At 42.7% G+C, this 23,181-nt stretch overlaps 1 protein-coding gene across 1 annotated transcript in view; it reads right to left on the bottom strand.

Annotated features, from left to right (window-relative positions):
• The window catches only part of LOC126237076 (uncharacterized), a 512,284-nt gene extending 491,477 nt beyond the window's left edge, over nt 1-20,807 (bottom strand). The window contains exon 1 of the mRNA XM_049946872.1: nt 20,684-20,807. The gene's annotated coding sequence lies outside the window, so the exon portion shown is untranslated. The remainder of the gene's footprint in view (nt 1-20,683) is intronic.
• Nucleotides 20,808-23,181: the final 2,374 nt, after the last annotated feature.

Below are 23,181 nucleotides of genomic sequence, written 5' to 3'. Positions count from 1 at the left end.
GCGGCATACGGCACGCGCGGCTAACAATCATACGGTACTGCGGAGAGACTTTTTGAACACCCCGTATAAGCGATTAACATTTCGAAGAGTTCGTCCATACATGGATCACCCTCACCTTCAGCAGGACAATGCCAGACAACGCAATAGTACTACAATATCTGCAACAATCCGATGCCTTGAGTTCACTGCCATCGATCGTCCTCCATACTCCCCGACTTGCGTCATCCGATTTTCACTGTTCCCAAATGTTAAAGAATACCTTCAAGGGTTTAGCTTTGATAGTGATCAAGCGGTGCAAGAAGAGGTGAGGTTGGGGCTCCGTCAGCATATTCTACAGTGACGGTATCAACAAAATGGCCTCTCGTCGGAAGAAATGTGTTCGTCGTTAGGGTGACTATGTTGAGGAATAAACAAGTAAACATGAAGAATAAAGATGTAGGACGTTAACAACGTTAGTTTTACTTAAAGAGTTTTAACAGTTTTCACAAAAAAAGGAGGCAATACATTTTAGTACGCCCCCGTACAAACAAGAGCAATCTCATTAATAACTGGAAATACAAATGAAGTAAAGTTTCTATCACATATTTTAAATGTTCAAAGATGGGGCGCCTGTTTTACAATGTAATGTCGCCACAGTGAGAGCACAGTTCATTGCAAAAGAAATCGGTCATACACTCCTGGAAATTGAAATAAGAACACCGTGAATTCATTGTCCCAGGAAGGGGAAACTTTATTGACACATTCCTGGGGTCAGATACATCACATGATCACACTGACAGAACCACAGGCACATAGACACAGGCAACAGAGCATGCACAATATCGGCACTAGTACAGTGTATATCCACCTTTCGCAGCAATGCAGGCTGCTATTCTCCCATGGAGACGATCGTAGAGATGCTGGATGTAGTCCTGTGGAACGGCTTGCCATGCCATTTCCACCTGGCGCCTCAGTTGGACCAGCGTTCGTGCTGGACGTGCAGACCGCGTGAGACGACGCTTCATCCAGTCCCAAACATGCTCAATGGGGGACAGATCCGGAGATCTTGCTGGCCAGGGTAGTTGACTTACACCTTCTAGAGCACGTTGGGTGGCACGGGATACATGCGGACGTGCATTGTCCTGTTGGAACAGCAAGTTCCCTTGCCGGTCTAGGAATGGTAGAACGATGGGTTCGATGACGGTTTGGATGTACCGTGCACTATTCAGTGTCCCCTCGACGATCACCAGTGGTGTACGGCCAGTGTAGGAGATCGCTCCCCACACCATGATGCCGGGTGTTGGCCCTGTGTGCCTCGGTCGTATGCAGTCCTGATTGTGGCGCTCACCTGCACGGCGCCAAACACGCATACGACCATCATTGGCACCAAGGCAGAAGCGACTCTCATCGCTGAAGACGACACGTCTCCATTCGTCCCTCCATTCACGCCTGTCGCGACACCACTGGAGGCGGGCTGCACGATGTTGGGGCGTGAGCGGAAGACGGCCTAACGGTGTGCGGGACTGTAGCCCAGCTTCATGGAGACGGTTGCGAATGGTCCTCGCCGACACCCCAGGAGCAACAGTGTCCCTAATTTGCTGGGAAGTGGCGGTGCGGTCCCCTACGGCACTGCGTAGGATCCTACGGTCTTGGCGTGCATCCGTGCGTCGCTGCGGTCCGGTCCCAGGTCGACGGGCACGTGCACCTTCCGCCGACCACTGGCGACAACATCGATGTACTGTGGAGACCTCACGCCCCACGTGTTGAGCAATTCGGCGGTACGTCCACCCGGCCTCCCGCATGCCCACTATACGCCCTCGCTCAAAGTCCGTCAACTGCACATACGATTCACGTCCACGCTGTCGCGGCATGCTACCAGTGTTAAAGACTGCGATGGAGCTCCGTATGCCACGGCAAACTGGCTGACACTGACGGCGGCGGTGCACAAATGCTGCGCAGCTAGCGCCATTCGACGGCCAACACCGCGGTTCCTGGTGTGTCCGCTGTGCCGTGCGTGTGATCATTGCTTGTACAGCCCTCTCGCAGTGTCCGGAGCAAGTATGGTGGGTCTGACACACCGGTGTCAATGTGTTCTTTTTTCCATTTCCAGGAGTGTATTTATGTTTGAATTAGGGTGGCCTGACCTGGAATTGTATAGGACAAAAAAGAATGTAATACTAAGCTTCAGTCTACTACTTTATTTTCTGAAGTTTTTGTCACTGTTAAATGATTTGCAGTTAGTTAAAAGAAAGGTGAGTATATGTTCTTGAAGGCCCGCCCGGTTGGCCGTGCGGTCTAACGCAAGACTTTCGGGGCGAGAAGGAGCGCCGGCGGATTTGTGCCGAGGTCCGGTGAACCGGCCATTCTGTGGATTGTTTCTAGGCGGTTTTCCATCTGCCTCGGCGAATGCCGGCTGGTTCCCCTTATTCTGCCTCAGTTACACTACGTCGGCGATTGCTGCACAAGGAAGTTCTCCACGTAAGCTTACACCACCATTACTCTACCACGCAAACATAGGGGTTACACTCGTCTGGTGTGAGACGTTCCCTGGGGGGTCCACCGGAGGCCGAACCGCACAATAACCCTGGATTCGGTGTTGGGCGGCGGAGGGGTGAAGTGGACTGCGGTAGTCGTCGTCGGGTTGTGGACCACTGCGGCTGCGGCGGGGACGGAGCCTCTCCGTCGTTTCTAGGTCCTCGGTTAATATACAACACAATATGTTCTTGTAATTTCCACAATGACGACTGCTTACTTGAAGCTCAAAGAAAAATATATGGCCTCAAAACGAATTTAACAATGTCAGTCTCACAAGGGAGTGCATATTTATGCACGCAAACGTAGAATAAATGATTGCTTGAGTGAAGCTCACTTGGGAGTAGACAGATTGTTCTGTGATGAAGTGGTAGGTGTCTCTAAAGTACATGGAGATCGTTACGCAACCACTACTGGCTTCCAATTCCGCGCAGCTTGCGAACTCAATAAACTGCAAACTCAAGAAGCTGCACAAGTAGTGGAACAGCCCTCGCAAATTGTGAACTGCTCAGAGCAAAGGCAGTGCTAACCCTAAAAAGCGATACTTACACAAAGGACTCGGCAAAATTGTGCCAGACTCCGGCCAGGCGCCTATCTCTCTTGCTATATGACTTCACAGTCACATGTCTCCTCTACGTTCCTCTCTTATCACAGAAACCGACGGCTTGGAGTGGAGGATTCCCAACTTTTGCTTCAGCGACAAGCAAGAATTACTGTGAATTCACCAAAACGCAGGGAAGCCTGCTAAAACTTCGCCACTATCACTTACTGTATGCTCATTAGGGTTGTTTCACTGTATTTGCTATGTCACCACTGCTTCGTTCAGACACTTTTGCCACATTGCCCATCCTTACAGCACATCTGAATGGCCGACAACATGCAGAGTATGAGATTGTGAAATTTTCCCAGACTGGGGACGGTATAGTGGCGTTTTTGTGTGTTTGCATCAACCTACAGGATTCGTCAGATACGTCATGCCAGCAATACTCAGGGGATCTGCGATCGCTATTCTCTAAGGCCCATTCTGATTCGTGGACAACGGAAACTATGTTTGGTGGAAAAGCGAGACAAAATTGCAGTTTTTTTAATTTAATAAAATTCTTGGCAAATCTTACTTTTGTTATATAATTACGGCATGTTGGTGGCCTAAATAAAGGTTGGGAAAAGACAAGATCAATTAATTAAGTTTTCCAATTTCTGGAGAGTTTGTCGTTTGGAAATATGTTTGTCTCCAGTGAATGATCGGTGATGTCGACTGTGTGTTTTTCATCAAATTACAGTATATTTAAATTGAGGGATAGCTGTCAGTCAGGTCATTCGTGTAATTAGTGGTAAGCACCAATCCTACCACGTTGCCATGAGGTACATCGTGCTTCACATTCTTCTGGCAACGTATGCCTATTAAGAATGGTGCAGTAGTGTCTCTTAGCCAGGAAGTCTTCATATAACTCTACTGACACTCCAGGATTACTGTCTGTTTGATTTTCAAGAAATTATTTAAAAAAATACAGAATGGACCTAGACAGCATTCTGATTCTTGTGATGGAAGAGAGCAGTCTGAGTGTCACATGATTGTCCCTTGTGAAATCTGTTTTGATTCAAACATAGAGAAAAATGTATAATTGGGCAACAAATTTATATCATTATATTAGGTCTTACTTCAACGGCGCTTTGAAGATTCTGTAAGTTTTGTAACAGCATTGAGTGTTGATTGAGGTTCTGACAAGTTTGCACTGCAAAATCATTTACGTCTGGATTTCTCAAAGAGCATTATCTTACAGTTATATCAAAGAAAATGACGACAGATGCCTTCAATCCTGACTATTATATTTATTCTCAGCTCGTTGTATGTACGACATTGACTACTAGTCGAAACGTTCTGGGTGGTCCAACTCAGGTTTTGAATAAAAATTGTCCACAGTGGTGGGTGAGGACTTCTGGTATAAAACAACGGCCTTCTCAAAGAAGGCCAAGGACCGGATAAATGTTTCAGAGCTTCTCGTCATCGAGGTGGGAAACTGCCTCCCAAAGGCGGATGATCAGCGATACTCGACGGCATGAGGATAGAGAACGCAATGGCAACCACGTTATTAAAAATACATAATATGTATCCTCTGAAAATGTGACCTGTAATTGAAAAAAATGTAAAATGTCGAAGGATTCTGGGTTAGTCCCCCATTCGGGCTATATGGTGATGGGAGGTGCAATATCTCCGGACAGCTTCATCAGGTGGGTGAAAAGGTTTAAATGCGTCATATTTACAAGTCACACCGTTCAATGATAGTATTATGAAGTGCATGAAACAAAATAAATTTATTACTTCCGTATGATCATTAGTCTTACTTAAAGTTTACTTTTGCTACATTTTAAACTTGCATTATTCTCAAAACTCTAGGACATGCTAAGTTTGTCATAAATCTAGCATATATCCTTCAATTTTTATAGCGAATCGCTGTGTACAGGTGCATCACTTTTTTTTGTAGCTCACGGTCGGTTAGTTTGTCAGCATGCAGGATTGTGAAGAATTGGAGTAGCATAAACAATGCCCCATTGTGGTCAAATCTGCAGTTGCAGTTATTTTATTCACCTCACTTTCGATCTGTGCAAAGTTTCAGGACACAAGAGCACCACGCCAGATTACAGTTGTGCCACCGGATAGAACGGAGGACCGAAATCTGCAGTTACTTTATTTATGGTTGAGGTGGTATTCACTCAGAGTGGGAAAACAACTGCAAAAACCACGCATGGCAGATATAAATCTTCGATCGATCATAAAACAACAAATAAGGTTCGCGTTCAGTATCAATATGTGGACCATATACTTTACCAAATAAATCAACAGGTCCTATGGACCATTAATATCTGCGCAACAAATTACCCACACTGTTGGAGGACCTTACCCTTGTAGAACGACGATAGGTGTGGTTTGTTTACGATGAGTCACCTTCCTATAGGGAAGCACCTAACAAGAAAGTCTAGTAGCCAGCGCATTCGTGTGGAGGTTCAGTAATGTGACCTATCTGTTCACCTTACCTTAATCTCTTAGACCACGGACGGCCACAGCGTGCCGAACGTCACTCCTGCAACGTGTGTGGACCGAGTGTTGATCAAGTCCTGCCTCTCACTCGGCTTTGCTCGTTCCTCCTCGGAAGTATCCCGTATAGCGCGATATTTCATTTAGCATTACAGTGTGGTATTTTTCGGTCGGTACAGATGGTTCAAATGGCTCTGAGCACTATGGGACTTAACATCTGAGGTCATCAGTCCCCTAGAACTTAGAACTACTTAAACCTAACTAACCTAAGGACATCACACACATCCATGCCCGAGGCAGGATGCGAACCTGCGACCGTAGCGGTAGCGCGGTTCCGGACTGAAGCGCCTAGAACCGCTCGGTCACCACAGCCGGCCCGATCGGTACTACTGTGAGTTCGGCAGAATCGTGTTGTCAGCATTGTTTACCCTTTGCTTTTTGTTCGCAGTATGAAGGACGTTCACAGATCCAGTGGCTGTTTGCACAAAAAGAGGCAGTCTAGCGATCAATCATCACAATCCTTTAAAATGAATGGGAATGACAGAAGAGAAGGATGAGAATTCTCAGTTCGCATAAGTGACGTGTACCTCGCATTTGTTATGATATGACGTTTCAACGCCTTACAGAAGAAATTTAAAGATTTAGTTCACAATAAAAAAAGCAAAAAATTAAAACGATCGAGAGACGGGATTCACTGTTCTGTACATGTAGCACGTGAAGAAATTGGTGCTACGAACAGTAAAATTTCTGAAGTCGCACGCATTATTCCATTGTCAGTTGGAACAGTTTCTAGCGGAACTGAATGAAGATTAAAAACGCGCTATTCTGGAAACTGCAAAGGAAAAAGGAGTGCACTGCCACAGTAAGACATTGCAAGCTAACTCCTCTCTCATTTGATGGGGATCCATTTAAAAAGAAAATCGCGTTCTAAAAGGGACAACTTCTGAAAAAAAAAATAACATCATTCATTTCCCTAAACTCACTGGCGTTAAAGGAGACACGATGTTTGAAGAATTTATTGTGGCCTTAAAGAATTACAAGGATAGGTTTGTAAAGGTATTGGGGACACTGACAATCTGTTGATTTGGAGAGCGTTTCCCTTTTCAGTTGAAAGTGCCCCCGTGCATGTGCACATGTAACTGGTTTTCCTGGGAGGTAATTCCAGTTTTAATGACAAATAATTTTACATTGAGACTGGTGAGGATGTCTACAAAGCTTTGCTCCAGTACAGTTTCCAAGTCTCCATAATGAGGTTGCAAACGTGCTACAGTATTACGATCGAACATCTTTGTTCGACAATGAAACTAAATAATTCACAATTACGTGGCAACCTGAGTGTCAAATTCTGTGCAATTGTCTGCGTCTGTCTGCGTGCCAACAGTTTGCACCAGATAAAAATTATATTACGTCTTCAGCACCCCAAAAATAATTAAGTAGTGCTGAAAATTTGTTTTCTTCGTATGTTGTTGAGAAATATGAAATATAAAACCAAGTCGTACTGACATTTAAATGTGGCCCGTTCGCAGTGTTCCACTCTTCCCCCTCCTCGCGCTCGAACAGCGTAGCGTGGCAGTGGGTGGAAATGTGCAGCCAGCCAGACTGCTTTGGCACTAATGCTGGGGCACGGCCCGTGAGCTGAAATCTTGGCCGCCCCTGCCTTGGATCCATCGTCCACGATCCCACATTACGGGACCATGTGTCCCAAGACTATGAGAAAATTCAATTTTAGCCAGTCGTCTTTGGAGGGAGGCTGAAGGGTGTCTCAGCTGTAATCTCATTGAGCACTTGCTACAGCGTAAACAGATAGACGGCTATCATAGATTAGAATGGCCTACATCTCTGAGCCGTGGCTGGCTCGCATCATGCGTTGATTTTTTTATCATTGGTTGCAGTCCAGTGGTGTCTTATTTCTTCTTCGGTTACCGCCATAAAGTTGTTTTCTCCTCTCCGTGAGTGGTAGCAGCAGCATGGTTCAAATGGCTCTGAGCACTATGGGACTAAACTTCTAAGGTTATCAGTCCCCTAGAACTTAGAACTACTTAAACCTAAGGACAACACACACATCCATGCCCGAGACAGGATTCGAACCTGCGTCCGTAGCGGTCGTGCGGTTCCAGACTGTAGCGTCTAAAACCGCTCGGCCACCCCGGCCGGAGCAGCAGCATGTATCGATACTAGTACTGCTGTACTACCTTTGGTGTGGCGGATATACAGGGTGATTCAAAAAGAATACCACAACTTTAAAAATGTGTATTTAATGAAAGAAACATAATATAACCTTCTGTTATACATCATTACAAAGAGTATTTAAAAAGGTTTTTTTTCACTCAAAAACAAGTTCAGAGATGTTCAATATGGCCCCCTCCAGACACACGAGCAATATCAACCCGATACTCCAACTCGTTCCACACTCTCTGTAACATATCAGGCATAACAGTTTGGATAGCTGCTGTTATTTCTCGTTTCAAATCATCAATGGTGGCTGGGGGAGGTGGCCGAAACACCATATCCTTAACATACCCCCATAAGAAAAAATCGCAGGGGGTAAGATCAGGGCTTCTTGGAGGCCAGTGATGAAGTGCTCTGTCACGGGCTGCCTGGCGGCCGATCCATCGCCTCGGGTAGTTGACGTTCAGGTAGTTGCGGACAGATAAGTGCCAATGTGGTGGCGCTCCATCCTGCTGAAATATGAATTGTTGTGCTTCTTGTTCGAGCTGAGGGAACAGCCAATTCTCTAACGTGCTACATTTTCATCACTCGTTCTCGGCCGTCCAGAACTTTTCCCTTTGCACAAACACCCATTCTCTGTAAACTGTTTATACCAACGTTTAATACACCACCTATCAGGAGGTTTAACACCATACTTCGTTCGAAATGCACGCTGAACAACTGTCGTCGATTCACTTCTGCCGTACTCAATAACACAAAAAGCTTTCTGTTAAGCGGTCGCCATCTTAGCATCAACTGACGCTGACGCCTAGTCAACAGCGCCTCAAGCGAACAAATGTACAACTAAATGAAACTTTATAGCTCCCTTAATTCGCCGACAGATAGTGCTTAGCTCTACCTTTTGCCGTTGCAGAGTTTTAAATTCCTAAAGTTGTGGTATTCTTTTTGAATCACTCTGTATTTTCCGGGTGAGCTGTGTGTGGCAGTCGGTCGGTTGGGTCAGAGCAGTGAGGAAGTCTCCGTGGCGCTGAGTGAGGCTGGAGCCGCTGGCGGCGTGCACTCGCGGTTGTTGTTGTGAGGCGCTTCTTGCGAGGGTTCGTCGCCCACCGATCCTGGACACTAAAGTTGAGTGCTCACTTAACCTACTATCAAACCTCAACTGCTATCACATCTCTTCGTTTGATCCTGGTTGTCGCTTTCTGGGAGATTCCCGCGAGCAACAACATGTGTGCATCGAAGTCAGCTAGAATTGCAAACGTCTTCCTGTGTGGTGATTAACTTAATTTAATTCATTCCGTCGTTAACGAAGAGTACCAGCGGTATCTTCTGCTTTGTGGCCGTCGACGTTGCGGTTACCTGCCCTGAGCTTTGACGTAGTTTTCGGCTGTGTATTTTCCTAGTCTTGTTGATGCTGTCCAACACGGCGTGTAGTTCAACAGCTGAGGTGTTGTTGGTAGTTTTGGGCGTTTGTTCTTACTTGGCTGGATTGCGCACCAGTATCCAGAACGTGCTATCGACATCTTGTTGTCGTTTTGCTGGTCGGGTGGAACAGAACTGATGTTGTTGGTTGGTTCGTTGGCTGGCTTTCGGTTGGGTTGCCTTCCGATTAAGAGGTTGTCGGTCTGGCTGCCTGTCTCACGTAAACGTGCGTTAGTGTCACTTCCCAGGCCGACCCTTGGAACATTCTGAGCACCGCTCCTTGTGTTTTACGTAGTGATTTCCTTTTTAGTCTTAAGTACTCTGTGTGGCCTTCCGCTGACTTTTAGCTTATTAAAATTGCAAGGCGTTTCTTCTTAGACCTTAAGCCGTAAAAAAATAATTCTTTCTTGTTTGGTATGTGGCCTTCAGTCGAGTTTCAGCCTTTCAAAATTAAAATTGAAAATTCCTTGTGTCTAGTCCTTAAGCCGTAAATTTGTTTCAAGTTGGTGTGTGGCCTTCAGCAGAGTTTTCAGCCTTTTCAAATCAAAAGCTGAAAAATTTTGTCTAGGCCTTAAGCCGTAAGAAATATTTTCTAGTTTGTATGTGGCCTTCAGCCGAGTTTTCCAGCTTAAATTAAAAATTGGAAATTTCTTTGTCTGGACTTTAAGCTGTGAGATTGTTTGGGTTTCGTATGTGGCCTTCAGCCGAGTTCAATTTGAAGCATTTTAGGATAAAGCCTTTAGCCTATTTCAGTTGAAATTTAGAAGTTCTTCCCTTTAGGCATTAAGCCATAAAATTGTTTTCTGCATGGTGTGTGGCCTTCAGCCGAGTTTTAATCTCTCTTAAATTAAAAACTCAAAATCCTTGTCTTGCCCTTAAGTCATATGATAGTTATTCTTTAGTATGAGGCCTTCAGCCTTGTTTTACATGAAATATTTTAAGATAAGGCCTTCAGCCTTTTCATATTGAAAGCTCTTCTTCCTAGGCCTTAAGCTGTCAAATTGTTTTGTTGATATGCGGCCTTCAGCCGAGTTTTCAGTCCATTTAGATTGAAAATCTTTGCCTCGGCCTTAAGCCGTAACACTGTGCTTGATTAATGTGTGGTTCAAATGGCTCTGAGCACTATTCGACTTAACTTCTGAGGTCATCAGTCGCCTAGAACTTAGAACTAATTAAACCTAACTAACCTAAGGACATCACACTCATCCATTCCCGAGGCAGGATTCGAACCTGCGACCGTAGCGGTCGCTCGGTTCCAGACTGCAGCGCCTAGAACCGCACGGCCACTCCAGCCGGCGATTAATGTGTGGCCTTCGGCCGAGTTCTATGGGAAAAATTGAAGCTAAGGTTTTCAGCCTATTTATATTGAAGACAAAAAAAATTTCTAAAGAAGTGAAACCTCCAGAAAGACTCCTGTACATCAATTCCTTGCTTAGGCCTTGTGCCTTGGATTTCTGTGTCCTTCAGCCAATCTAAATTAAATCAAAGGAAGTCTTTCGTTAAAACCTTGAGAGTTTTTGATTCTTGTTTGTGTGATCGCCTGTTTTAAGAAATAAAGTTTATATGTTGAGTGCAACTGACAGTAACTTATTTTGGCCCCTTTCCACAAATATAACCTCATCCGCTCTGTCCTGATAGCCCAGGGATTTCAGTCTCAACAAGTACTTGTTCCCAGTCATGTGTTCATGGAAACATTTTTTGTTTTAAATTTTAACCAGTACAGTCGCCAGTAAGAACAAAGGACACTTGTTTAAATACCCTGGAAAGTAACAACAGCTGAAAATAACTACGAAATTCAGGAAGACCTCCAGAGGATTTACGGTTGATTTAGATAGAAACTGTCAATTGACCACAGTATTTATACATGTAATGTATTTATAATGAAATTTTCACTCTACAGCGGAGTGTGCGCTGATATGAAACTTCCTGGCAGATTAAAACTGTGTGTCGGACCGAGACTCGAACTCGGGACCTTTGCCTTTCGCAGGCAAGAGCTCTACCAACTGTTCTGCAAGGTTCGCAGGAGAGTTTCTGTAAATTTTGGAAAGTAGGAGACGAGGTACTGGCAGAAGTAAAGCTGTGAAGACGGGGCGTGAGTCGTGCTTGGGTAGCTCAGTTGGTAGAGCGCTTGCCCGCGAAAGGCAAAGGTCCCAAGTTCGAGTCTCGGTCCGGCACACAGTTTTAATCTGTCAGGAAGTTTCATGTAATGTATTGCTTGCAAATAGGAGGAATGTGCCACTATTTTTCCGTTGAAAAGACCACGTTAAAGTAGTTGGAAAAGTAACAGATACCAGGGTGAGAATCATTGGAAGAAGCTTAATGAAAGACAATGCTCCCGCGAAATAAATGGCTCACAAAATCGTTGATCGAACCAATCTTCAGTAGTGGTAGGATCTGGGACCATTATCATATAGGTCTGATAGGGGAGATATAAGAAGAGCGGCACATCTCTTCGTGCGTTCGTCTGCTAACCTCTAATCTTCATGGAGATGCTTACCGAACTCCAATGGGAGGCATTGTGCATCGTGGAGCACATTGTTGTTAAAATTCAAAGAATGTAGATTTTAATTAGAACATACGTAAATAACCATGGATGCATAATTTCGAGTTCGTACGAAGGCTCATGAGCAGTTTCTGGCTCGCTCCAAATTTGAGAATGGATAAAAAAGTGGGAAACTGTAGTGTTACTTAAGTACCCTCCACCATGTACCATAAAGTGGATTGCGGAGCACAAATGTACGAGCTAGATGTATGAGTTGCCGTGTCAGTAATATTTTGATGAAGAAACTGTTCCACACATTCAAAAAGAGTCGCTTTTCTATGGACCAGGTGTCTGCTCGTTCTGCTGTTGGACGTGTCGGCTGCGCTCGTACAACACACTCTAGAGTCCTACGTGACCTGTTTTTGAAGCAAGTGTCAGGTTGCGTTCGAGGTTTTCTCAGATTCTTATAATTTCTCACCTCGTCTTCTATTGCGGACACGTCCAGGACGAAGCTCTCCCCGCTCGTTGATAAAACGCAAGAAAACTACCGTGGTGTGAATGTCTCCAGTTTTGGAACCGGTGCTTTGTAAACGATGACGGTTTCTTGCGTTGCCCCGTCACTTCACCGTGACACATAATCATGTCATGAGCTCAATGCTTAGGTTCTGGTGGCAACTGGCAACCCACACTGAAGGCTTAGAAGCAGAACAACGTTAGAGTATATACGTGCTGCCTAGGTGCTTTGCGCTCGTGGACCAATGAGCCACACTAATGCTCGTAATTCATAATCTTGACTGGTTCAAAACGATGTATTCCTTGACCAAACGTGATCCCTAAAAGTTTGTAGGTGAGATTTACCAAGAGGTAATTTCACTATTTGCGTCGTCGATTTTTATTTTGGCTGGAGCCGTAGTCATGGTAAATTTTTTGAATGATGCCGTCGCCATTTGACTGTAAGAATTTTTGCTTTATTGTTAGACGATCCAGGTTTCGACCTTAGGCCACTTTAAAGTACAAAACTTACTTATATGTCAAAAGACATCAGATTGGTACGAAGTATAAGTCCTTATCGAAAATGCTTACCTGGAAGTATACGTCAGATATGTCATCAGTAAAGTGAGAATATCTCTAAAACGCGTTTTAGAAATGTTCTCCCTTTTTCTAATGACAGATCTGGTCCATATGACCAGATACGTTTTGCGTCAAGGGCTTTTATTTCGTACCAGTCTGATGCCTTCTGACATATAAGTACGTTTTTGTGCTTGTCTAAGGCCGGAATCTGGATTGTATAACAATAAAATAAAAATTATTGCAGTCAACTGGCGATAGCATCACTAAAAAAATCGTTGTGTCGGTATTTGGATGAACAACAGTATGTTTTGACGAGGCTAGTTTGAGCGAAACACAATTTGTTGTTTTCTCTCTTCGCCGCCAGTACATAGGCCCACAGGTTGAGCCTATCAGGAAACTGGACCCTCGTCAGACGAGGACAAAGGAGCGGCTTACTTAGCCTATCGGGAGGTTTCGGCAGCACGTCAATGGAATCACTCTATGTGGTGCTCGGAATCTACCCCACAGACATTACGATAAGATATAGGGCGGCTTTGCACTGACGTAAGGTGGGAAGGCACGACGAAGTTCGAAAGCTCACTGGAGTAGCAACTGACACGAAACGCCAATTAAAAAACGGGAGGATGGATTCCTGGCAAGGTGAGTGGGACACAAGTGACAAGGGCCGCAGGCTACACCAGTTCTTTCCTGATGTAAAAACTCAAACATATTGATCCCAGCAGCGGCATGGTCCACTTCTTAACAGGGCACGGCCAATAACATACACACTTAAACCGCATGAGTCTGAGGCAGACACCAATATGCACATGTGGGGAAGATGGCTCTCCAGAACACATCGTCTTTCTCTGCGGACAATACAGTAACATCAGACACATAATACAATTAAACATCAACAATATTCAAGACACCATACCCGCAATGCTCAGAGACGAAGACCAAAGGGCCATGTTAAACACACTGACTGATATATCCAAATCGACCTATAGAGGGTATATCAGAGCTAAACAACGAGCCTACATGCAAAGACAGGAAGGAATCCATAGGTTGGAAAACAGCACTGATTCCGACATGGAATCAGGTGATGACCCGATCCTGACATGTCCGTAAACGAAAATGAAGAAATACCCTAAATAGCCAACACAACAGCCTAAAAAAAGTAAGGGTAAGATTTAGTTATTAGGAAATCGAGAGCAGATGTTAGCTTTAGATGAAGAGCTGTAGTTGGGGGTCGGTGGCTTGATGAACAGTTCCAAGACACTCACCGTCATACACACTTGGTGAAGGGGCATTCGTATCTTCTATTTTTATTCTTCCTCAAATTTATGGTTATGGTTTATAAATCAATTTTCCTAAATTTTGTTAATTTCATAAATGTTTATTATCTTTTATCTATCCATCTTAAATTTAAAAATTTTGTTTGTTGTTGTTGTGATCTTCAGTCCTGAGACTGGTTTGATGCAGCTCTCCATGCTACCCTATCCTGTGCAAGTTTCTTCATCTCCCAGTACCTACTGCAACCTACATCCTTCTGAATCTGCTTAGTGTATTCATCTCTTGGTCTCCCTCTACGATTTTTACCCTCCACGCTGCCCTCCAATGCTAAATTTGAGATCCCTTGATGCCTCAGAACATGTACTACCAACCGGTTCCTTCTTCTCGTTAAGTTGTCCCACAAACTCCTATTCTCCCCAACTTTATTCAATACCTCCTCATTAGCTATGTGATCTACCCATCTAATATTCAGCATTCTTCTGTAGCACCACATTTCGAAAGCTTCTATTCTCTTCCTGTTCAAACTATTTATCGTCCATGTTTCACTTCCATACATGGCTACACTCCATACGAATACTTTCAGAAACGACTTCCTCACACTTAAATCTATACTCGATGTTAAGAAATTTCTCTTCTTCAGAAACGCTTTCCTTGCCATTGCCAGTCTACATTTTATATCTTCTCTACTTCGACCATCATCAGTTATGTTGCTCCCCAAATAGCAAAACTCCTTTACTACTTTAAGTGTCCCATTTCCTAATCTAATTCCCTCTGCATCACCCAACTTAATTCGTCTACATTCCATTATCCTCGTTTTGCTCTTGTTGACATTCATCTTATATACTCCTTTCAAGACACTGTCCATTCCGTTCAACTGCTCTTCCAAGTCCTTTGCTGTCTCTGACAGAATTACAATGTCATCGGCGAACCTCAAAGTTTTTATTTCTTCTCCATGGATTTTAATACCTTCTCCGAATTTTTCCTTTTGTTTCCTTTACTGCTTGCTCAATATACAGATTGAATAACATTGGGGAGAGGCTACAACCCCGTCTCACTCCCTTCCCAACCACTGCTTCCCTTTCATGCCCCTCGACTCTTATAACTGCCATCTGGTTTCTGTACAAATTGTAAATAGCCTTTCGCTCCCTGTATTTTACCCCTGCCACCTTTAAAATTTGAATGAAAGTATTGCATTGTCAAATGCTTTCTCTAAGTCTACAAATGCTAGAAACGTAGGTTTGCCTTTCCTTAATCTTTCTTCTAAGATAAGTCGTAAGGTCAGTATTGCCTCACGTGTTCCAATATTTCTACGGAATCCAAACTGATCTTCCCCGAGGTCAGGTTCTACCAGTTTTTCCATTCGTCTGTAAAGAATTCGTGTTAGGATTTTGCAGCGGTGACTTATTAAACTGATAGTTCGGTAATTTTCACATCTGTCAACACCTGCTTTCTTTGGGATTGGAATTATTATATTCTTCTTGAAGTCTGAGGGTACTTCGCCTGTCTCATACATCTTGCTCACCAGATGGTAGAGTTTTGTCAGGACTGTCTCTCCCAAGGCCGTCAGTAGTTCTAATGGAATGTTGTCTACTCCCGGGGCCTTGTTTCGGCTCAGGTCTTTCAGTGCTCTGTCAAACTCTTCACGCAGCATCGTATCTCTCATTTCATCTTCATCTACATTCTCTTCCATTTCTATAATATTGTCCTCAAGAACATCGCCCTTGTATAGACCCTCTATATACTCCCACCTTTCTGCTTTCCCTTCTTTGCTTAGAACTGGGTTTCCATCTGAGCTCTTGATATTCATACAAGTGGTTCTCTTTTCTCCAAAGTTCTCTTTAATTTTCCAGTAGGCAGTATCTATCTTACCCCTAGTGAGATAAGCCTCTACATCCTTATATTTGTCCTCTAGCCATCCCTGCTTAGCCGTTTTGCACTTCCTGTCGATCTCATTTTTGAGACGTTTGTATTCCCTTTTCCCTGCTTCATTTACTGCATTTTTATATTTTCTCCTTTCATCAATTAAATGCAATATTTCTTCTGTTACCCAAGGATTTCTACTAGCCCTCGTCTTTTTACCTACTTGATCCTCTGCTGCCTTCACTACTTCATCCCTCAGAGCTACCCATTCTTCTTCTACTGTACATCTTCCTCCCACTGCTGTCAATTGTTCCCTAATGCTCTCCCTGAAACTCTGTACAACCTCTGGTTTAGTCAGTTTATCCAGGTCCCGTCTCCTTAAATTCCCACCTTTTTGCAGTTTCTTCAATTTTAATCTGCAGTTCATAACCAACAGATTGTGGTCAGAGTCTACATCTGCCCCTGGAAATGTCTCACAATTTAAAACCTGGTTCCTAAATCTCTGTCTTACCTTTATGTAATCTATCTGATACCTTTTAGTATCTCCGGGATTCTTCCATGCATACAACCTACTTTTATGATTCTTGAACCAAGTGTTAGCTATGATTAAGTTATGCTCTGTGCAAAATTCTACCAGACGGCTTCCTCTTTCATTTCTTAGCCCCAGTCCATATTCACCTACTATGTTTCCTTCTCTCCCTTTTCCTACACTCGAATTCCAGTCACCCATGACTATTAAATTTTCGTCTCTCTTCACTATCTGAATAATTTGTTTTATCTCATCATCATTTCATCAATTTCTTCATCATCTGCAGAGCTAGTTGGCATATAAACTTGTACTACTGTAGTAGGCGTCGGCTTCGTGTCTATCTTGGCCACAATAATGCGTTCACTATGCTGTTTGTAGTAGCTTACCCGCACGCCTATTTTCCTATTCATTATTAAACCTACTCCTGCATTACCCCTATTTGATTTTGTATTTATAACCCTGTATTCACCTGACCAAAAGTCTTGTTCCTCTTGCCATCGAACTTCACCAATTCCCACTATATCTAACTTTAACCTATCCACTTCCCTTTTTAAATTTTCTAACCTACCTGCTCGATTAAGGGATCTGATATTCCACGCTCCGATCCGTAGAATGCCAGTTTTCTTTCTCCTGATAACAACGTCCTCTTGAGTAGTCCCCGCCCGGAGATCCGAATGGGGGACTATTTTACCTCCGGAATATTTTACCCAAGAGGACGCCATCATCATTTAACCATACAGTAAAGCTGCATGTCCTCGGGAAAAATTACGGCTGTAGTTTCCCCTTGCTTTCAGCCGTTCGCAGTACCAGCACAGCAAGCCCGTTTTGGTTAGTGTTGCAAGGCCAGATAAGTCAATCATCCAGACTGTTGCCCCTGCAACTACTGAAAAGGCTGCTGCCCCTCTTCAGGAACCACACGTTTGTCTGGCCTCTCAACAGATACCCCTCCGTTGTGGTTGTACCTACGGTACGGCGATCTGTATCGCTGAGGCACACAAGCCTCCCCACCAACGGCAAGGTCCATGGTTAATGGGGGGGAGGGGGGGGGGGAATTTTGTTTATTCTAGAAATTGTTTTTCGAATATGTAATATGCTTTCTGTCTTCATAAATTCCTATCTTCGAAACAAAAATCGCTAATTTTAGGATTTTCGTTTCTTAATTACTTTTAAGTTTATAAGTATTTAAAGCTGCAATATTATTAATCCTTTTTAAAAATAAGAAATAACAAAAAACTTTCACATTCTGTACATATACCATTTCGTATTGTGAAAGAACGAGTTGTCTTAGTAACAAGGTGGCAGGTCATTTGTAAATGACAGCAAATAAATAAATAAATAAATTTCTCTCTTCACCGTTACGTGTTTCGTTGATGTAATATCGTCATAACTGGGAGTGTGTCTCTTCTAGTTAAGAGTATAGTTTGTTATTATATTGTTGTCTGTTTACTACAGTAAAGGTGCAGTTTTGTTATTGGCTTTTGAAGGTTTCGATGCTACCAAACTATATGAACTGTTTTCGGGTTGAATAACAGGAAGAGAAAAACACTGATGACACCATGTATGCTTGATGATATGAAAATAATAAAGTTACGTTTCTCTCAAGGCAGAGTCTTGAAAACCTATTGATTGCTGGTGCAGGTTCAGTTCTACCTGTATACGGCGCCTTTGTCGCAATATCGTACTCATGGCGGAAGCCACAACTCATAGCGGAACCAGTGCAACCTCTGACGTCAGAGAGGAAGACCGGTACCGTGTCTGGGACGGGAAAGCTGGGGGCGGCGAAGAGGCCAGGGAAGTCCCCGACACGTGAGTAAAGTGTAGGTCGCGTGAGCAGGCTGGTAGCTGCGGGTCGTCCACCTGCCCACGCTCTAGGTCAAGGCGAACACACAACGTGTACACTACACACTGTTGGTTTTATTTCATTCTTAAGCCTGACCGACAAATATATCACCAACCGAGGGTCATTTTCGTATAGTGTGCTTCACAAAGGTTTTTTTTGTCATAATATGTGGATCGCTTTCACAACCAGGGTTGAAATATACTGCTTCATTATTTACTATCAAACTTTCCTAAGGCATTGATGTGCTCAATCGTGAACAAGAATACCATATAATTGACGTGCAACACGGAAATCAGCGAAAGATATAAAAAACTACCGCCAAAGATAGCACAGAATAAAAGTTTCCACTGTAAATCCAGATATTTAAGCATTACTTAAAGCATGTCTAGGAGGTCAAGCGAACGAGCAAACAGTTTTCGAAAGCAAACATTTATTAGTTTGAGATTCTGGGGAAGGAACTATGAAGAGGAAAGGGCAGTTAAAAAGGTTTGGAACGCTAACCGCGCCAAACCAGTGGAAAAGCTCTAGTATGAAGAAGTACTGTCCAGAGTGTTGATTAAGGTATAGAGTGAACTAGAACAAATAATAGGAAAAAAGTATCCTGCACGAGAAAATATAGAGGAAGTAAAAAAAAAGTAACTGACATTAGCAAATGAACTATCCAAAAAGTCTGAATCAAGACAAGACCCCTAAACCAACAGCTAAGACCGGTGGGGAGGGGGTGCTGCAAAAGAAGTAAAGTAAATACCTAACACGAAAAATAAGCACCTAGAAGACAGTATTTCGTATCTTTACCGTGCTTCACCCGCGCATGAACGTTTATAATTTTCCATATTTGAAGAGTCAGTATCGTCTGTATTATCCACAACGATTCTTTCTTAGCACATTGTAAGTAAATATTTCGATATCAAAGTGAACATAAGATGTTGCTCAAAATTAATACGACAATCACTGATTTGGGTTACGACATTCCTTTGTAAATAAGGGAGGCGTGATTCGCCTTCCATCTTTTGTCACTATCTTCTTGTTATGTCTCATTGAACAGCTTAGCATGTAAGCATTCTTGTAATTGCACCTTACAAATTTGGTAATGATAATCTTAATTACTATTTCTTTCCTTGTTTACTTTGTATATTAGTGTTGTTATATTTTGTTAACTAATGATATGAATTGAGTGTAAGTGAACTTGGAAGATCAGTTTGGTGCCGCGTCGAATTGCGGGCCAAACCCCTTTTCATTACGTGCAGATTTGCACACTAAAGTCAAGTCGAACCTCTGCAATCTATATTTATCATACGAAGACCGATTAATGTCATTCACCGTAATGGACATTATTTGCTGCATTATATTTAATACAAATACTGCCCCTTATCATCAAAACTTATCTGCTCGCGAACAGCTATTCGAAGCCTGACAACCAGCAAAACACGTAATCCATGTAATTGCATAAAACCATTAGGAGTACAAGTTGTAATACAACGTTAGTGCTCTTGTGAATTATGCTTTTCATTTTTAATTCCTGCGGTGGTCACTGAGACCCATCCCAAGTTCCGAACAAGAAGGTTTTGGAAGAATGCTGCATCAGCAATTTTCTCAATTCTTAAAAATTCGAAAAAAAACGTTTTACTTTCTCTCTTTCTCTTTTATTTATGGGATGAGTTACAAATTGACATATTCATCGTTCAAGGACCATAACTTGGACTTTGTAATCTGGAGGAATAACACCGGAAACAAAATGATGCAAGTTGTCCAACCTCAATTATTTGTTACACGTTGTGTATTTTATGCCTATAGGTCCATTTCTCATATATCCACACATCTTTTCCCCGTAGTGTCTTTCTGATGAAAAGACGACTGAGTGGCCAAATATTCGTATTTTAGAACATCTTCTTTTACTTTCTTTTTTTGTTATTCTAACATTCTAACAAACTCGTTAGAATTAATGGGAAGCCTGAATCTTCTTTTTTAAGTGCAGTGTATTTAGAGTACACGTAGCACATTCACAAACCACTTTCTATGAATTTCATTCTGATGCATGCAGAGGATAAAACAGTAATGGCGCATTTAAAGTTCAAATCTGTACCCAAAGTGGGATTATGGCTCGCGAACACCTTTTATGATACCATAAACAGTCCGCGGGTCCATTATAGTGAAACTTATTCGTACATCCACTTACAGTTGACGATAAATAGCTGATATCCCCAAAGTTTTGTTCCTTATCGTAGAACATATAATATCTCATATTCTGTAAAATTGCGGTGCTGACGGAGCTATTCCGTAACCTCCTCCTCAGTCTTCAAGCTACATGCCTTCAGAAAACGTTAAAAGTAGTCTTCACTGTCTCAGATGCATCAGAACTCCAGAGCCACGGTGGCCAAAATCTATGGAGCCACAGCTTTCGTGAGTTTATGTTACATTCCGCATTGTTTCCAGTGAACTCTACGTTAAAATATGCGTTAAAAACACAATGGTACCGTGTAAACAGTTTCCACTTACCTTTCAGTCAGCACACAACCGTACTAAGAGGAGCAGATTTCGTCACCTCGCGTAGCTAATGTAACTCCACTCATATCGGTTGAATGGTACCTATGTTCAGGTACGCATGTCCACGGAACTACCTGAACAAAAGAAGAGTTTCGGTAAACAACTCCCTAATTCACAATTTACCAGTATTTATGAAATACTGACGTTATAGCGTTCCTGCTTTACCAATTGATATCATTGTCAGCCGTCGAAAGGATCAACCATATAACCCACAAGGGGAAAAAAGTTGAAAGCTTAAAAATTATATTGCGCAATATTGACTACGATTGAAAAAAAAGGACACGAAAGAAACAAACAGATTAGATTTCATATTATATCTCTCACCGAGAAAAAGACCATATTTTCACGTATTTTCCTTGTAAGTTCAAAATGTATGTGTTCGACAAAGTGAGCAATTACTACAGTAGCGGAAATCAGTGTAAAGGCAGGGTTCCTACGAAAGTAACAGTAAAATGTCTGAAGGATACATGTTTCGAATTTATTATAAAAGTAGTAGATACACATAAGACACAACCAACCATGATAAAATTACATAATTTCCTTCATAACATGAGCAAAAAATTAAGAGGTTAGCATTTCCTGGGTGAAAATTGGTATCAATGCACTCACTGCCCTGTTTTGATATTCTGTCGTTGACACTTTGTCCATCGTCGTTCTTTCTAAACACCTCAAAAAATCTTTTCGACATTGATGTTAGGTTTTGTGGTTCTTGCAGTGGAATTGTCTTCCATTCTCCTTGTATCCCTTTTCAGCTCACATAATGCCCTAAATTGACTTCCGCTGCGATAAACACGCCTTGCAAGTATTCCCCAAAGATTTGGTTCAAATGGCTCTGAGCACTATGGGACTTAACTTCTGAGGTCATCAGTCCCCTAGAACTTAAAACTTCTTAAACCTAACTAACCTAAGAAACGACACACATCCATGCCCGAAGCAGGATTCGAACCTGCGACCGTAGCGGTCGCGCGGTTCCAGACTGAAGCGCCTAGAACCGCTCGGCCACAACGGCTGTCCCAAAGATTTTCCACGGGGTTCAAATCCTGGTTACGTGTAGTCCAGGACAAGCCATCGAAATGCCTTCAAACCAATTTTTGGTTGTCGCAGAAACATGCACAGAATCATTATCTTCATGTAATATTAGACATTCGTTCCCTACGTCGTCATATATTCTAATAAATTTTGTCTCTAGTTTCTAAGTGTACGTGTTGGAGTTCATTCTATTATGGTATTTAACCAAGAGCAATGCGTGTTTTACCTTCAGCGCAAAAGGCTGCCCAAATCATAACATTTCCGTCAGCAAAATTTCTACTCATTCTGACCTGCTGTTTCGTCCTCAGATCATGCCAATAATATTGAAATCTATCCGGCCCATCCAAGTTATGTGTTTTCCTATCACTGAAGATCACTTTATCCGATTCTAAGGCCCATGAACTAGTTTATTTATATTTCGGTGTTGGAGCAGGTTTCTGCAGTCGTTCCTTGAATGCAAGGTGTTTTCCATTTTGCAAAATCTTTAATATACGTCTGAGAGTTACTGTAAACTGGCAATTGTAAATCAGCAACAATTAGAGATGAATAATTCCTTGTGGCCATTTTTTCCCGCAAAAGTAACAGTTTAGATACCTCAGACAATTTTCTACTTTGCCCTTATTTCTGTCCTTGTCGTGCACGCAATCTAACGCAATTTTCAGTAATTGTACTTGAACGGTTTAACGTCTTGGCGATTTGACGATTATAGAGTCCCATTTCCTTGTAAGCACAGATTTTTCCTTCTTCATCACACGATAAATGTTTTCTGCCTGGCACTGCCACAATCGTGGTTGATGTACACAACACACACTGTCACTAATGGGTCTGTTTCCTATCTGCAGGAAAAGCACGTAAGCACACACTAAAAGAGCACAAAGCCGACTGCCTTTAAACATAGTTCCATCCCCTGCCACTTGAATCGTTTAAGTCTTGTATTATACTATACTTCTGAAGTAAAATACAATCCCATTTGACTGCATTTATCGGTATATGGTATCTCACACAACTGCATACACACTGTGCACAACTATTCAAACAGATAATGTTAATTGTTCTATATATATCCATGGCTTTATACTAATTTCCACTAATGTATTCCTCGAAATAAAATTTTACACGGTATGGTACGAGGCGTCGGCTATTTTAGAGATCACCAAAATGATGCAGGTGTAAGCATAGTTACTTTACAGCAACATTAAACACCGTAACTTGCTGCGACCACATTCTTCCATTGATGGATGTTTCGGAGTACCGCTACGTATTAACAACTAGTACCGCTACTGACCAGGGCTGACAGTTCTACATCTATAACTACATCCATACGCGCAAGCCACCTGACGGTGTGTGGCGGAGGGTACCTTGAGTACCCGATATATCTTACCCTACAGATACTGGCGATTTTCTATGTAACTCTTATTTGC

This window comes from Schistocerca nitens, chromosome 2 (assembly GCF_023898315.1).
Source record: "Schistocerca nitens isolate TAMUIC-IGC-003100 chromosome 2, iqSchNite1.1, whole genome shotgun sequence".
NCBI classification, from domain to species: Eukaryota; Metazoa; Arthropoda; class Insecta; order Orthoptera; family Acrididae; genus Schistocerca; species Schistocerca nitens.
The sequence above is the reverse complement of the archived record's forward strand: the minus strand, read 5'-3'. Positions and strand labels throughout refer to the sequence as shown.